Raw genomic sequence first — 17148 nt, 5'->3', positions numbered from 1 at the left:
CACGGTTAAACTTTTGTGCGAATGTACAATACTCCAATTGGGGCATGGTATGCATTCATATCACATTGTTTTGGAAGAATCTGGAACTCTAAGTATTATTTCGACCCAAGAATCACCAGGCTGGCGTGGTGGCCTGAACGGTTGGAAGACAGCACTGCGCGTCGGTGTTTGTTGTCAGGCTGTGTGAATCGCGCCGATCGGATGACAGACACTGCTTTGTTTATAATGGCATCGCCAAGGTGGAATTTTTACACGGGCCTAGGATCCCAATTCCGTATCCTCCCTTAGTTCGCAAAAGCATCCGGGAGATTACGTTTAGAGTCCGGCCTTCGGGCCAGAAGTGGGCTAGCTGACTTGCAATGGAGGGCTCACGTCGATTCGGACTGGGTTGATGTTCAACGTTCAGTGAAACCATGGCCTCGATGAGGCGTAATCTCTTGTTAATTTTAGCTTTCTGTCTTCAATTTTATAATATAATGATATAAATTTATTATTGCCTTTTTTTATTCGTCTTTTTCTCGCTTAGTTATCGCATTTTATTCAAGGTTAAATATATATGCTCATGTCTGCCTAGGTTCGACTCCCCGCCGAAGCAATATTTTATTTTATGTTTTTATTATTATTATTAATATTTGGGGTGTTGTTGATATCTGCATGTCTATGCATGGTGTTTTAAGTTTGTTTCGCTTTGTTTGTCTGTTTTTTGTTTTGTTTTTAGGGGGGGGGGGGTGTTTGTCTCTATTTTGGTATTTTGTTTCGCGTAAACAAAGTAGGTCATTGCAATATTTTGCACAACTTGTCAATAGAAACCGATTCGGAACTTAAGACCTGAGTGGTAAATTTGATTTCTGTCTCGCTCGTCGCCTTTCACTGGAAATTTGAATGAAAGTATTCATAAGGACGAAAACTGTACCTGCAAAAAGAAATGCTTCTTTTGTACAGTGTAAGGCCACCGCGACATCTTTTCTGACAAGCTTGATGATATTTGTTCTTCGGGAATGTTGTGTCATTACTTAGCCTTTATATTATAAACAGTTAAGTGTGGAAAGAGCTATGCTCCTGTTAGAACAACTTAACATTTCTTAAATGCTGATTTACTGAGGCAGGCGTTTGAAAGACAGTGTGATACAAACAAGTACGGTAACGTGATAAACAATGCCACGAGCTCTCCGTGCATTAAAAACGATCGAAATGTGCGGTATTCATGACGGTACACAAAGCAGATCATGCGGATACAGCAGACATAGCCGAGAATAAAACCTAGTAGCGTGGAGGATTCAATTATGACATACTAGGACTTTCTACTGGTAAACTTTACTCATTGTCGAATAAATCTATATCTAATTTCTAGCTTTTGCTCTATGTTTAACGTATTATGACCAAAACAAATATGAAATTCACGACAATTCCATCGGACTTGTATATTCGTTTAAAAATAGCTCCGTTTCGAATCTAACGCTCCATTGCTATGGTAACATCGTGAATAATAGCCCTGCCGCTAATGGATAGATGACATGTAGAAGATGACCATCGGTGGCGCTCTCAACTTCTCGTGCCACGTCTGGCACCTATACAAGAAGTAACCGACATATTACTGGCGCAATCCCGACCGAACATATTTTAACTCTCCTACAGACTTTTCTACACTGATCCCAGAAAGCATTAAGTGCCGTCAAAATGCCTCAGTTGCCAATAGGTACATGTCCATGACGTAACACTGTTCTCGTTGTGCATAAAACTGAAGTCAAAAGTAAGGCATATACTGATAGGCCTAGACTAGGTATACGTTGCAGACTATACATATGCTAACTTCACAGACAGACATACATGCATTCAGACAACTTCGGGTAATGTAAAATATCACTAACCGTAATCACGTTATGTTTACTCTGTCTTCAAATGTCGTCCTTTTCTTCTCTGCAACCCCGGGCCGTCATTGGAGTCGTTCGAACAACTATATTAAGGCGAAGAACGACGTCAAGATATATCCAACGTCTAGACTACACTGCTTGCAATGGAGAGAGAACTGCCCAGTACAGTACAGTACGTGTTGATATGAACGCCTACAAAATGACAACAAATATTTTCCATTGAAAATCCACTGTGTATGACGGTATAGTAAACACTCGTATATAGATCAACGCACACGCGCGCACGGAGGTATTATGTACGTACAGCATGCAATGCAGACAAATATTTCGGAGCGCGCGCTTCTGATTTTGTGCTGATATTCTTGTGAGCGCTCTTGTATCACTGTTTGCATGCGCGCACGGACAAGATAGACGTCAGACTATCACGCTGTAGCTACTAAACCTTTACTTACATGTGTACAGCAGTAGACTACTGTGATGGTTGCATGCGGCAGTTTAATTTTGTGTGCACAATATGTCAGCATTGTACGGTGGCTTAATAAGGACATAGGAAAGAAAAACAGTGTCCCCAAATCTCACAATGTTGTCTTTTTATCTCAAACGTTGCCTCTTTTTTTCCCTTCAAAATTTAGATCCAAAAACAAAAGTCCAAAAGTAGAGACAAAAAGTCCAAATTTTCAGATTTGAGCAGACTTGTTTCCTTTCCTATGTCCCTATTAAGCCACCGTAGTATTGTGACTATTCTATGATCAGAAAAACTGTACAAATCTAACGGAATTGCTAATGTTATAATGTTAAGAGACTGGCCTTTATCATCCCTGTAAAGTCAGAACGCGACGGTGTTTATTTCAGTCACGGTTGGCAGCCCTCTTAGGGTTTTAATCAGGAGCTTTCTATTTTATAGCTGTTGTAGGTGTCGTACCAGAAGTAATCCTTCCATTATCTTACACAGTACTAAGTCCGTCACGTTTAGGGTCCGCTAAAGTATAGCTAGAAGTTGTCAACTGACAAATCATACCCCCACGTTGGTATCTGATCAGGGCTTGGCCTGCCAGGGTGCATGCACATTTCTATATCATGACGCAGTTTAGACTTTGAGCTAGAAGAGGAGCAAGTTAAGCACACTGAACCGTCCGCTCGCACGGAGAAACATATCCAGATTAAAACACAGAATTTCTTAACTGTTCTGTGTCACCTCCTTGAATCCTCCTTATTTGCACATCACCTCTACTTTGAATTATGCGCAAGTTCCACATCAAGACATTCAAAACGATCGTGGTGACTGGAAATATGCCAAAACAAGCACTGCGTTAGGTCATTTTACGTCTCGTGTGTGTCTGTGTGCTTTACTTATCTTTTCGTGTTTTTTTTTTTTTCGTTTTTTTTTTCCGTTTTTTTTTTTTTTTCACGGTTAAACTTTTGTGCGAATGTACAATACTCCAATTGGGGCATGGTATGCATTCATATCACATTGTTTTGGAAGAATCTGGAACTCTAAGTATTATTTCGACCCAAGAATCACCAGGCTGGCGTGGTGGCCTGAACGGTTGGAAGACAGCACTGCGCGTCGGTGTTTGTTGTCAGGCTGTGTGAATCGCGCCGATCGGATGACAGACACTGCTTTGTTTATAATGGCATCGCCAAGGTGGAATTTTTACACGGGCCTAGGATCCCAATTCCGTATCCTCCCTTAGTTCGCAAAAGCATCCGGGAGATTACGTTTAGAGTCCGGCCTTCGGGCCAGAAGTGGGCTAGCTGACTTGCAATGGAGGGCTCACGTCGATTCGGACTGGGTTGATGTTCAACGTTCAGTGAAACCATGGCCTCGATGAGGCGTAATCTCTTGTTAATTTTAGCTTTCTGTCTTCAATTTTATAATATAATGATATAAATTTATTATTGCCTTTTTTTATTCGTCTTTTTCTCGCTTAGTTATCGCATTTTATTCAAGGTTAAATATATATGCTCATGTCTGCCTAGGTTCGACTCCCCGCCGAAGCAATATTTTATTTTATGTTTTTATTATTATTATTAATATTTGGGGTGTTGTTGATATCTGCATGTCTATGCATGGTGTTTTAAGTTTGTTTCGCTTTGTTTGTCTGTTTTTTGTTTTGTTTTTAGGGGGGGGGGGGGTGTTTGTCTCTATTTTGGTATTTTGTTTCGCGTAAACAAAGTAGGTCATTGCAATATTTTGCACAACTTGTCAATAGAAACCGATTCGGAACTTAAGACCTGAGTGGTAAATTTGATTTCTGTCTCGCTCGTCGCCTTTCACTGGAAATTTGAATGAAAGTATTCATAAGGACGAAAACTGTACCTGCAAAAAGAAATGCTTCTTTTGTACAGTGTAAGGCCACCGCGACATCTTTTCTGACAAGCTTGATGATATTTGTTCTTCGGGAATGTTGTGTCATTACTTAGCCTTTATATTATAAACAGTTAAGTGTGGAAAGAGCTATGCTCCTGTTAGAACAACTTAACATTTCTTAAATGCTGATTTACTGAGGCAGGCGTTTGAAAGACAGTGTGATACAAACAAGTACGGTAACGTGATAAACAATGCCACGAGCTCTCCGTGCATTAAAAACGATCGAAATGTGCGGTATTCATGACGGTACACAAAGCAGATCATGCGGATACAGCAGACATAGCCGAGAATAAAACCTAGTAGCGTGGAGGATTCAATTATGACATACTAGGACTTTCTACTGGTAAACTTTACTCATTGTCGAATAAATCTATATCTAATTTCTAGCTTTTGCTCTATGTTTAACGTATTATGACCAAAACAAATATGAAATTCACGACAATTCCATCGGACTTGTATATTCGTTTAAAAATAGCTCCGTTTCGAATCTAACGCTCCATTGCTATGGTAACATCGTGAATAATAGCCCTGCCGCTAATGGATAGATGACATGTAGAAGATGACCATCGGTGGCGCTCTCAACTTCTCGTGCCACGTCTGGCACCTATACAAGAAGTAACCGACATATTACTGGCGCAATCCCGACCGAACATATTTTAACTCTCCTACAGACTTTTCTACACTGATCCCAGAAAGCATTAAGTGCCGTCAAAATGCCTCAGTTGCCAATAGGTACATGTCCATGACGTAACACTGTTCTCGTTGTGCATAAAACTGAAGTCAAAAGTAAGGCATATACTGATAGGCCTAGACTAGGTATACGTTGCAGACTATACATATGCTAACTTCACAGACAGACATACATGCATTCAGACAACTTCGGGTAATGTAAAATATCACTAACCGTAATCACGTTATGTTTACTCTGTCTTCAAATGTCGTCCTTTTCTTCTCTGCAACCCCGGGCCGTCATTGGAGTCGTTCGAACAACTATATTAAGGCGAAGAACGACGTCAAGATATATCCAACGTCTAGACTACACTGCTTGCAATGGAGAGAGAACTGCCCAGTACAGTACAGTACGTGTTGATATGAACGCCTACAAAATGACAACAAATATTTTCCATTGAAAATCCACTGTGTATGACGGTATAGTAAACACTCGTATATAGATCAACGCACACGCGCGCACGGAGGTATTATGTACGTACAGCATGCAATGCAGACAAATATTTCGGAGCGCGCGCTTCTGATTTTGTGCTGATATTCTTGTGAGCGCTCTTGTATCACTGTTTGCATGCGCGCACGGACAAGATAGACGTCAGACTATCACGCTGTAGCTACTAAACCTTTACTTACATGTGTACAGCAGTAGACTACTGTGATGGTTGCATGCGGCAGTTTAATTTTGTGTGCACAATATGTCAGCATTGTACGGTGGCTTAATAAGGACATAGGAAAGAAAAACAGTGTCCCCAAATCTCACAATGTTGTCTTTTTATCTCAAACGTTGCCTCTTTTTTTCCCTTCAAAATTTAGATCCAAAAACAAAAGTCCAAAAGTAGAGACAAAAAGTCCAAATTTTCAGATTTGAGCAGACTTGTTTCCTTTCCTATGTCCCTATTAAGCCACCGTAGTATTGTGACTATTCTATGATCAGAAAAACTGTACAAATCTAACGGAATTGCTAATGTTATAATGTTAAGAGACTGGCCTTTATCATCCCTGTAAAGTCAGAACGCGACGGTGTTTATTTCAGTCACGGTTGGCAGCCCTCTTAGGGTTTTAATCAGGAGCTTTCTATTTTATAGCTGTTGTAGGTGTCGTACCAGAAGTAATCCTTCCATTATCTTACACAGTACTAAGTCCGTCACGTTTAGGGTCCGCTAAAGTATAGCTAGAAGTTGTCAACTGACAAATCATACCCCCACGTTGGTATCTGATCAGGGCTTGGCCTGCCAGGGTGCATGCACATTTCTATATCATGACGCAGTTTAGACTTTGAGCTAGAAGAGGAGCAAGTTAAGCACACTGAACCGTCCGCTCGCACGGAGAAACATATCCAGATTAAAACACAGAATTTCTTAACTGTTCTGTGTCACCTCCTTGAATCCTCCTTATTTGCACATCACCTCTACTTTGAATTATGCGCAAGTTCCACATCAAGACATTCAAAACGATCGTGGTGACTGGAAATATGCCAAAACAAGCACTGCGTTAGGTCATTTTACGTCTCGTGTGTGTCTGTGTGCTTTACTTATCTTTTCGTGTTTTTTTTTTTTTCGTTTTTTTTTTCCGTTTTTTTTTTTTTTTCACGGTTAAACTTTTGTGCGAATGTACAATACTCCAATTGGGGCATGGTATGCATTCATATCACATTGTTTTGGAAGAATCTGGAACTCTAAGTATTATTTCGACCCAAGAATCACCAGGCTGGCGTGGTGGCCTGAACGGTTGGAAGACAGCACTGCGCGTCGGTGTTTGTTGTCAGGCTGTGTGAATCGCGCCGATCGGATGACAGACACTGCTTTGTTTATAATGGCATCGCCAAGGTGGAATTTTTACACGGGCCTAGGATCCCAATTCCGTATCCTCCCTTAGTTCGCAAAAGCATCCGGGAGATTACGTTTAGAGTCCGGCCTTCGGGCCAGAAGTGGGCTAGCTGACTTGCAATGGAGGGCTCACGTCGATTCGGACTGGGTTGATGTTCAACGTTCAGTGAAACCATGGCCTCGATGAGGCGTAATCTCTTGTTAATTTTAGCTTTCTGTCTTCAATTTTATAATATAATGATATAAATTTATTATTGCCTTTTTTTATTCGTCTTTTTCTCGCTTAGTTATCGCATTTTATTCAAGGTTAAATATATATGCTCATGTCTGCCTAGGTTCGACTCCCCGCCGAAGCAATATTTTATTTTATGTTTTTATTATTATTATTAATATTTGGGGTGTTGTTGATATCTGCATGTCTATGCATGGTGTTTTAAGTTTGTTTCGCTTTGTTTGTCTGTTTTTTGTTTTGTTTTTAGGGGGGGGGGGGGTGTTTGTCTCTATTTTGGTATTTTGTTTCGCGTAAACAAAGTAGGTCATTGCAATATTTTGCACAACTTGTCAATAGAAACCGATTCGGAACTTAAGACCTGAGTGGTAAATTTGATTTCTGTCTCGCTCGTCGCCTTTCACTGGAAATTTGAATGAAAGTATTCATAAGGACGAAAACTGTACCTGCAAAAAGAAATGCTTCTTTTGTACAGTGTAAGGCCACCGCGACATCTTTTCTGACAAGCTTGATGATATTTGTTCTTCGGGAATGTTGTGTCATTACTTAGCCTTTATATTATAAACAGTTAAGTGTGGAAAGAGCTATGCTCCTGTTAGAACAACTTAACATTTCTTAAATGCTGATTTACTGAGGCAGGCGTTTGAAAGACAGTGTGATACAAACAAGTACGGTAACGTGATAAACAATGCCACGAGCTCTCCGTGCATTAAAAACGATCGAAATGTGCGGTATTCATGACGGTACACAAAGCAGATCATGCGGATACAGCAGACATAGCCGAGAATAAAACCTAGTAGCGTGGAGGATTCAATTATGACATACTAGGACTTTCTACTGGTAAACTTTACTCATTGTCGAATAAATCTATATCTAATTTCTAGCTTTTGCTCTATGTTTAACGTATTATGACCAAAACAAATATGAAATTCACGACAATTCCATCGGACTTGTATATTCGTTTAAAAATAGCTCCGTTTCGAATCTAACGCTCCATTGCTATGGTAACATCGTGAATAATAGCCCTGCCGCTAATGGATAGATGACATGTAGAAGATGACCATCGGTGGCGCTCTCAACTTCTCGTGCCACGTCTGGCACCTATACAAGAAGTAACCGACATATTACTGGCGCAATCCCGACCGAACATATTTTAACTCTCCTACAGACTTTTCTACACTGATCCCAGAAAGCATTAAGTGCCGTCAAAATGCCTCAGTTGCCAATAGGTACATGTCCATGACGTAACACTGTTCTCGTTGTGCATAAAACTGAAGTCAAAAGTAAGGCATATACTGATAGGCCTAGACTAGGTATACGTTGCAGACTATACATATGCTAACTTCACAGACAGACATACATGCATTCAGACAACTTCGGGTAATGTAAAATATCACTAACCGTAATCACGTTATGTTTACTCTGTCTTCAAATGTCGTCCTTTTCTTCTCTGCAACCCCGGGCCGTCATTGGAGTCGTTCGAACAACTATATTAAGGCGAAGAACGACGTCAAGATATATCCAACGTCTAGACTACACTGCTTGCAATGGAGAGAGAACTGCCCAGTACAGTACAGTACGTGTTGATATGAACGCCTACAAAATGACAACAAATATTTTCCATTGAAAATCCACTGTGTATGACGGTATAGTAAACACTCGTATATAGATCAACGCACACGCGCGCACGGAGGTATTATGTACGTACAGCATGCAATGCAGACAAATATTTCGGAGCGCGCGCTTCTGATTTTGTGCTGATATTCTTGTGAGCGCTCTTGTATCACTGTTTGCATGCGCGCACGGACAAGATAGACGTCAGACTATCACGCTGTAGCTACTAAACCTTTACTTACATGTGTACAGCAGTAGACTACTGTGATGGTTGCATGCGGCAGTTTAATTTTGTGTGCACAATATGTCAGCATTGTACGGTGGCTTAATAAGGACATAGGAAAGAAAAACAGTGTCCCCAAATCTCACAATGTTGTCTTTTTATCTCAAACGTTGCCTCTTTTTTTCCCTTCAAAATTTAGATCCAAAAACAAAAGTCCAAAAGTAGAGACAAAAAGTCCAAATTTTCAGATTTGAGCAGACTTGTTTCCTTTCCTATGTCCCTATTAAGCCACCGTAGTATTGTGACTATTCTATGATCAGAAAAACTGTACAAATCTAACGGAATTGCTAATGTTATAATGTTAAGAGACTGGCCTTTATCATCCCTGTAAAGTCAGAACGCGACGGTGTTTATTTCAGTCACGGTTGGCAGCCCTCTTAGGGTTTTAATCAGGAGCTTTCTATTTTATAGCTGTTGTAGGTGTCGTACCAGAAGTAATCCTTCCATTATCTTACACAGTACTAAGTCCGTCACGTTTAGGGTCCGCTAAAGTATAGCTAGAAGTTGTCAACTGACAAATCATACCCCCACGTTGGTATCTGATCAGGGCTTGGCCTGCCAGGGTGCATGCACATTTCTATATCATGACGCAGTTTAGACTTTGAGCTAGAAGAGGAGCAAGTTAAGCACACTGAACCGTCCGCTCGCACGGAGAAACATATCCAGATTAAAACACAGAATTTCTTAACTGTTCTGTGTCACCTCCTTGAATCCTCCTTATTTGCACATCACCTCTACTTTGAATTATGCGCAAGTTCCACATCAAGACATTCAAAACGATCGTGGTGACTGGAAATATGCCAAAACAAGCACTGCGTTAGGTCATTTTACGTCTCGTGTGTGTCTGTGTGCTTTACTTATCTTTTCGTGTTTTTTTTTTTTTCGTTTTTTTTTTCCGTTTTTTTTTTTTTTTCACGGTTAAACTTTTGTGCGAATGTACAATACTCCAATTGGGGCATGGTATGCATTCATATCACATTGTTTTGGAAGAATCTGGAACTCTAAGTATTATTTCGACCCAAGAATCACCAGGCTGGCGTGGTGGCCTGAACGGTTGGAAGACAGCACTGCGCGTCGGTGTTTGTTGTCAGGCTGTGTGAATCGCGCCGATCGGATGACAGACACTGCTTTGTTTATAATGGCATCGCCAAGGTGGAATTTTTACACGGGCCTAGGATCCCAATTCCGTATCCTCCCTTAGTTCGCAAAAGCATCCGGGAGATTACGTTTAGAGTCCGGCCTTCGGGCCAGAAGTGGGCTAGCTGACTTGCAATGGAGGGCTCACGTCGATTCGGACTGGGTTGATGTTCAACGTTCAGTGAAACCATGGCCTCGATGAGGCGTAATCTCTTGTTAATTTTAGCTTTCTGTCTTCAATTTTATAATATAATGATATAAATTTATTATTGCCTTTTTTTATTCGTCTTTTTCTCGCTTAGTTATCGCATTTTATTCAAGGTTAAATATATATGCTCATGTCTGCCTAGGTTCGACTCCCCGCCGAAGCAATATTTTATTTTATGTTTTTATTATTATTATTAATATTTGGGGTGTTGTTGATATCTGCATGTCTATGCATGGTGTTTTAAGTTTGTTTCGCTTTGTTTGTCTGTTTTTTGTTTTGTTTTTAGGGGGGGGGGGGTGTTTGTCTCTATTTTGGTATTTTGTTTCGCGTAAACAAAGTAGGTCATTGCAATATTTTGCACAACTTGTCAATAGAAACCGATTCGGAACTTAAGACCTGAGTGGTAAATTTGATTTCTGTCTCGCTCGTCGCCTTTCACTGGAAATTTGAATGAAAGTATTCATAAGGACGAAAACTGTACCTGCAAAAAGAAATGCTTCTTTTGTACAGTGTAAGGCCACCGCGACATCTTTTCTGACAAGCTTGATGATATTTGTTCTTCGGGAATGTTGTGTCATTACTTAGCCTTTATATTATAAACAGTTAAGTGTGGAAAGAGCTATGCTCCTGTTAGAACAACTTAACATTTCTTAAATGCTGATTTACTGAGGCAGGCGTTTGAAAGACAGTGTGATACAAACAAGTACGGTAACGTGATAAACAATGCCACGAGCTCTCCGTGCATTAAAAACGATCGAAATGTGCGGTATTCATGACGGTACACAAAGCAGATCATGCGGATACAGCAGACATAGCCGAGAATAAAACCTAGTAGCGTGGAGGATTCAATTATGACATACTAGGACTTTCTACTGGTAAACTTTACTCATTGTCGAATAAATCTATATCTAATTTCTAGCTTTTGCTCTATGTTTAACGTATTATGACCAAAACAAATATGAAATTCACGACAATTCCATCGGACTTGTATATTCGTTTAAAAATAGCTCCGTTTCGAATCTAACGCTCCATTGCTATGGTAACATCGTGAATAATAGCCCTGCCGCTAATGGATAGATGACATGTAGAAGATGACCATCGGTGGCGCTCTCAACTTCTCGTGCCACGTCTGGCACCTATACAAGAAGTAACCGACATATTACTGGCGCAATCCCGACCGAACATATTTTAACTCTCCTACAGACTTTTCTACACTGATCCCAGAAAGCATTAAGTGCCGTCAAAATGCCTCAGTTGCCAATAGGTACATGTCCATGACGTAACACTGTTCTCGTTGTGCATAAAACTGAAGTCAAAAGTAAGGCATATACTGATAGGCCTAGACTAGGTATACGTTGCAGACTATACATATGCTAACTTCACAGACAGACATACATGCATTCAGACAACTTCGGGTAATGTAAAATATCACTAACCGTAATCACGTTATGTTTACTCTGTCTTCAAATGTCGTCCTTTTCTTCTCTGCAACCCCGGGCCGTCATTGGAGTCGTTCGAACAACTATATTAAGGCGAAGAACGACGTCAAGATATATCCAACGTCTAGACTACACTGCTTGCAATGGAGAGAGAACTGCCCAGTACAGTACAGTACGTGTTGATATGAACGCCTACAAAATGACAACAAATATTTTCCATTGAAAATCCACTGTGTATGACGGTATAGTAAACACTCGTATATAGATCAACGCACACGCGCGCACGGAGGTATTATGTACGTACAGCATGCAATGCAGACAAATATTTCGGAGCGCGCGCTTCTGATTTTGTGCTGATATTCTTGTGAGCGCTCTTGTATCACTGTTTGCATGCGCGCACGGACAAGATAGACGTCAGACTATCACGCTGTAGCTACTAAACCTTTACTTACATGTGTACAGCAGTAGACTACTGTGATGGTTGCATGCGGCAGTTTAATTTTGTGTGCACAATATGTCAGCATTGTACGGTGGCTTAATAAGGACATAGGAAAGAAAAACAGTGTCCCCAAATCTCACAATGTTGTCTTTTTATCTCAAACGTTGCCTCTTTTTTTCCCTTCAAAATTTAGATCCAAAAACAAAAGTCCAAAAGTAGAGACAAAAAGTCCAAATTTTCAGATTTGAGCAGACTTGTTTCCTTTCCTATGTCCCTATTAAGCCACCGTAGTATTGTGACTATTCTATGATCAGAAAAACTGTACAAATCTAACGGAATTGCTAATGTTATAATGTTAAGAGACTGGCCTTTATCATCCCTGTAAAGTCAGAACGCGACGGTGTTTATTTCAGTCACGGTTGGCAGCCCTCTTAGGGTTTTAATCAGGAGCTTTCTATTTTATAGCTGTTGTAGGTGTCGTACCAGAAGTAATCCTTCCATTATCTTACACAGTACTAAGTCCGTCACGTTTAGGGTCCGCTAAAGTATAGCTAGAAGTTGTCAACTGACAAATCATACCCCCACGTTGGTATCTGATCAGGGCTTGGCCTGCCAGGGTGCATGCACATTTCTATATCATGACGCAGTTTAGACTTTGAGCTAGAAGAGGAGCAAGTTAAGCACACTGAACCGTCCGCTCGCACGGAGAAACATATCCAGATTAAAACACAGAATTTCTTAACTGTTCTGTGTCACCTCCTTGAATCCTCCTTATTTGCACATCACCTCTACTTTGAATTATGCGCAAGTTCCACATCAAGACATTCAAAACGATCGTGGTGACTGGAAATATGCCAAAACAAGCACTGCGTTAGGTCATTTTACGTCTCGTGTGTGTCTGTGTGCTTTACTTATCTTTTCGTGTTTTTTTTTTTTTCGTTTTTTTTTTCCGTTTTTTTTTTTTTTTCACGGTTAAACTTTTGTGCGAATGTACAATACTCCAATTGGGGCATGGTATGCATTCATATCACATTGTTTTGGAAGAATCTGGAACTCTAAGTATTATTTCGACCCAAGAATCACCAGGCTGGCGTGGTGGCCTGAACGGTTGGAAGACAGCACTGCGCGTCGGTGTTTGTTGTCAGGCTGTGTGAATCGCGCCGATCGGATGACAGACACTGCTTTGTTTATAATGGCATCGCCAAGGTGGAATTTTTACACGGGCCTAGGATCCCAATTCCGTATCCTCCCTTAGTTCGCAAAAGCATCCGGGAGATTACGTTTAGAGTCCGGCCTTCGGGCCAGAAGTGGGCTAGCTGACTTGCAATGGAGGGCTCACGTCGATTCGGACTGGGTTGATGTTCAACGTTCAGTGAAACCATGGCCTCGATGAGGCGTAATCTCTTGTTAATTTTAGCTTTCTGTCTTCAATTTTATAATATAATGATATAAATTTATTATTGCCTTTTTTTATTCGTCTTTTTCTCGCTTAGTTATCGCATTTTATTCAAGGTTAAATATATATGCTCATGTCTGCCTAGGTTCGACTCCCCGCCGAAGCAATATTTTATTTTATGTTTTTATTATTATTATTAATATTTGGGGTGTTGTTGATATCTGCATGTCTATGCATGGTGTTTTAAGTTTGTTTCGCTTTGTTTGTCTGTTTTTTGTTTTGTTTTTAGGGGGGGGGGGTGTTTGTCTCTATTTTGGTATTTTGTTTCGCGTAAACAAAGTAGGTCATTGCAATATTTTGCACAACTTGTCAATAGAAACCGATTCGGAACTTAAGACCTGAGTGGTAAATTTGATTTCTGTCTCGCTCGTCGCCTTTCACTGGAAATTTGAATGAAAGTATTCATAAGGACGAAAACTGTACCTGCAAAAAGAAATGCTTCTTTTGTACAGTGTAAGGCCACCGCGACATCTTTTCTGACAAGCTTGATGATATTTGTTCTTCGGGAATGTTGTGTCATTACTTAGCCTTTATATTATAAACAGTTAAGTGTGGAAAGAGCTATGCTCCTGTTAGAACAACTTAACATTTCTTAAATGCTGATTTACTGAGGCAGGCGTTTGAAAGACAGTGTGATACAAACAAGTACGGTAACGTGATAAACAATGCCACGAGCTCTCCGTGCATTAAAAACGATCGAAATGTGCGGTATTCATGACGGTACACAAAGCAGATCATGCGGATACAGCAGACATAGCCGAGAATAAAACCTAGTAGCGTGGAGGATTCAATTATGACATACTAGGACTTTCTACTGGTAAACTTTACTCATTGTCGAATAAATCTATATCTAATTTCTAGCTTTTGCTCTATGTTTAACGTATTATGACCAAAACAAATATGAAATTCACGACAATTCCATCGGACTTGTATATTCGTTTAAAAATAGCTCCGTTTCGAATCTAACGCTCCATTGCTATGGTAACATCGTGAATAATAGCCCTGCCGCTAATGGATAGATGACATGTAGAAGATGACCATCGGTGGCGCTCTCAACTTCTCGTGCCACGTCTGGCACCTATACAAGAAGTAACCGACATATTACTGGCGCAATCCCGACCGAACATATTTTAACTCTCCTACAGACTTTTCTACACTGATCCCAGAAAGCATTAAGTGCCGTCAAAATGCCTCAGTTGCCAATAGGTACATGTCCATGACGTAACACTGTTCTCGTTGTGCATAAAACTGAAGTCAAAAGTAAGGCATATACTGATAGGCCTAGACTAGGTATACGTTGCAGACTATACATATGCTAACTTCACAGACAGACATACATGCATTCAGACAACTTCGGGTAATGTAAAATATCACTAACCGTAATCACGTTATGTTTACTCTGTCTTCAAATGTCGTCCTTTTCTTCTCTGCAACCCCGGGCCGTCATTGGAGTCGTTCGAACAACTATATTAAGGCGAAGAACGACGTCAAGATATATCCAACGTCTAGACTACACTGCTTGCAATGGAGAGAGAACTGCCCAGTACAGTACAGTACGTGTTGATATGAACGCCTACAAAATGACAACAAATATTTTCCATTGAAAATCCACTGTGTATGACGGTATAGTAAACACTCGTATATAGATCAACGCACACGCGCGCACGGAGGTATTATGTACGTACAGCATGCAATGCAGACAAATATTTCGGAGCGCGCGCTTCTGATTTTGTGCTGATATTCTTGTGAGCGCTCTTGTATCACTGTTTGCATGCGCGCACGGACAAGATAGACGTCAGACTATCACGCTGTAGCTACTAAACCTTTACTTACATGTGTACAGCAGTAGACTACTGTGATGGTTGCATGCGGCAGTTTAATTTTGTGTGCACAATATGTCAGCATTGTACGGTGGCTTAATAAGGACATAGGAAAGAAAAACAGTGTCCCCAAATCTCACAATGTTGTCTTTTTATCTCAAACGTTGCCTCTTTTTTTCCCTTCAAAATTTAGATCCAAAAACAAAAGTCCAAAAGTAGAGACAAAAAGTCCAAATTTTCAGATTTGAGCAGACTTGTTTCCTTTCCTATGTCCCTATTAAGCCACCGTAGTATTGTGACTATTCTATGATCAGAAAAACTGTACAAATCTAACGGAATTGCTAATGTTATAATGTTAAGAGACTGGCCTTTATCATCCCTGTAAAGTCAGAACGCGACGGTGTTTATTTCAGTCACGGTTGGCAGCCCTCTTAGGGTTTTAATCAGGAGCTTTCTATTTTATAGCTGTTGTAGGTGTCGTACCAGAAGTAATCCTTCCATTATCTTACACAGTACTAAGTCCGTCACGTTTAGGGTCCGCTAAAGTATAGCTAGAAGTTGTCAACTGACAAATCATACCCCCACGTTGGTATCTGATCAGGGCTTGGCCTGCCAGGGTGCATGCACATTTCTATATCATGACGCAGTTTAGACTTTGAGCTAGAAGAGGAGCAAGTTAAGCACACTGAACCGTCCGCTCGCACGGAGAAACATATCCAGATTAAAACACAGAATTTCTTAACTGTTCTGTGTCACCTCCTTGAATCCTCCTTATTTGCACATCACCTCTACTTTGAATTATGCGCAAGTTCCACATCAAGACATTCAAAACGATCGTGGTGACTGGAAATATGCCAAAACAAGCACTGCGTTAGGTCATTTTACGTCTCGTGTGTGTCTGTGTGCTTTACTTATCTTTTCGTGTTTTTTTTTTTTTCGTTTTTTTTTTCCGTTTTTTTTTTTTTCACGGTTAAACTTTTGTGCGAATGTACAATACTCCAATTGGGGCATGGTATGCATTCATATCACATTGTTTTGGAAGAATCTGGAACTCTAAGTATTATTTCGACCCAAGAATCACCAGGCTGGCGTGGTGGCCTGAACGGTTGGAAGACAGCACTGCGCGTCGGTGTTTGTTGTCAGGCTGTGTGAATCGCGCCGATCGGATGACAGACACTGCTTTGTTTATAATGGCATCGCCAAGGTGGAATTTTTACACGGGCCTAGGATCCCAATTCCGTATCCTCCCTTAGTTCGCAAAAGCATCCGGGAGATTACGTTTAGAGTCCGGCCTTCGGGCCAGAAGTGGGCTAGCTGACTTGCAATGGAGGGCTCACGTCGATTCGGACTGGGTTGATGTTCAACGTTCAGTGAAACCATGGCCTCGATGAGGCGTAATCTCTTGTTAATTTTAGCTTTCTGTCTTCAATTTTATAATATAATGATATAAATTTATTATTGCCTTTTTTTATTTGTCTTTTTCTCGCTTAGTTATCGCATTTTATTCAAGGTTAAATATATATGCTCATGTCTGCCTAGGTTCGACTCCCCGCCGAAGCAATATTTTATTTTATGTTTTTATTATTATTATTAATATTTGGGGTGTTGTTGATATCTGCATGTCTATGCATGGTGTTTTAAGTTTGTTTCGCTTTGTTTGTCTGTTTTTTGTTTTGTTTTTAGGGGGGGGGGGGTGTTTGTCTCTATTTTGGTATTTTGTTTCGCGTAA

The sequence above is a fragment of the Apostichopus japonicus genome, chromosome 13 (assembly GCF_037975245.1).
Source record: "Apostichopus japonicus isolate 1M-3 chromosome 13, ASM3797524v1, whole genome shotgun sequence".
Taxonomy (NCBI): domain Eukaryota; kingdom Metazoa; phylum Echinodermata; class Holothuroidea; order Aspidochirotida; family Stichopodidae; genus Apostichopus; species Apostichopus japonicus.
This window is presented reverse-complemented; position numbering follows the sequence as displayed.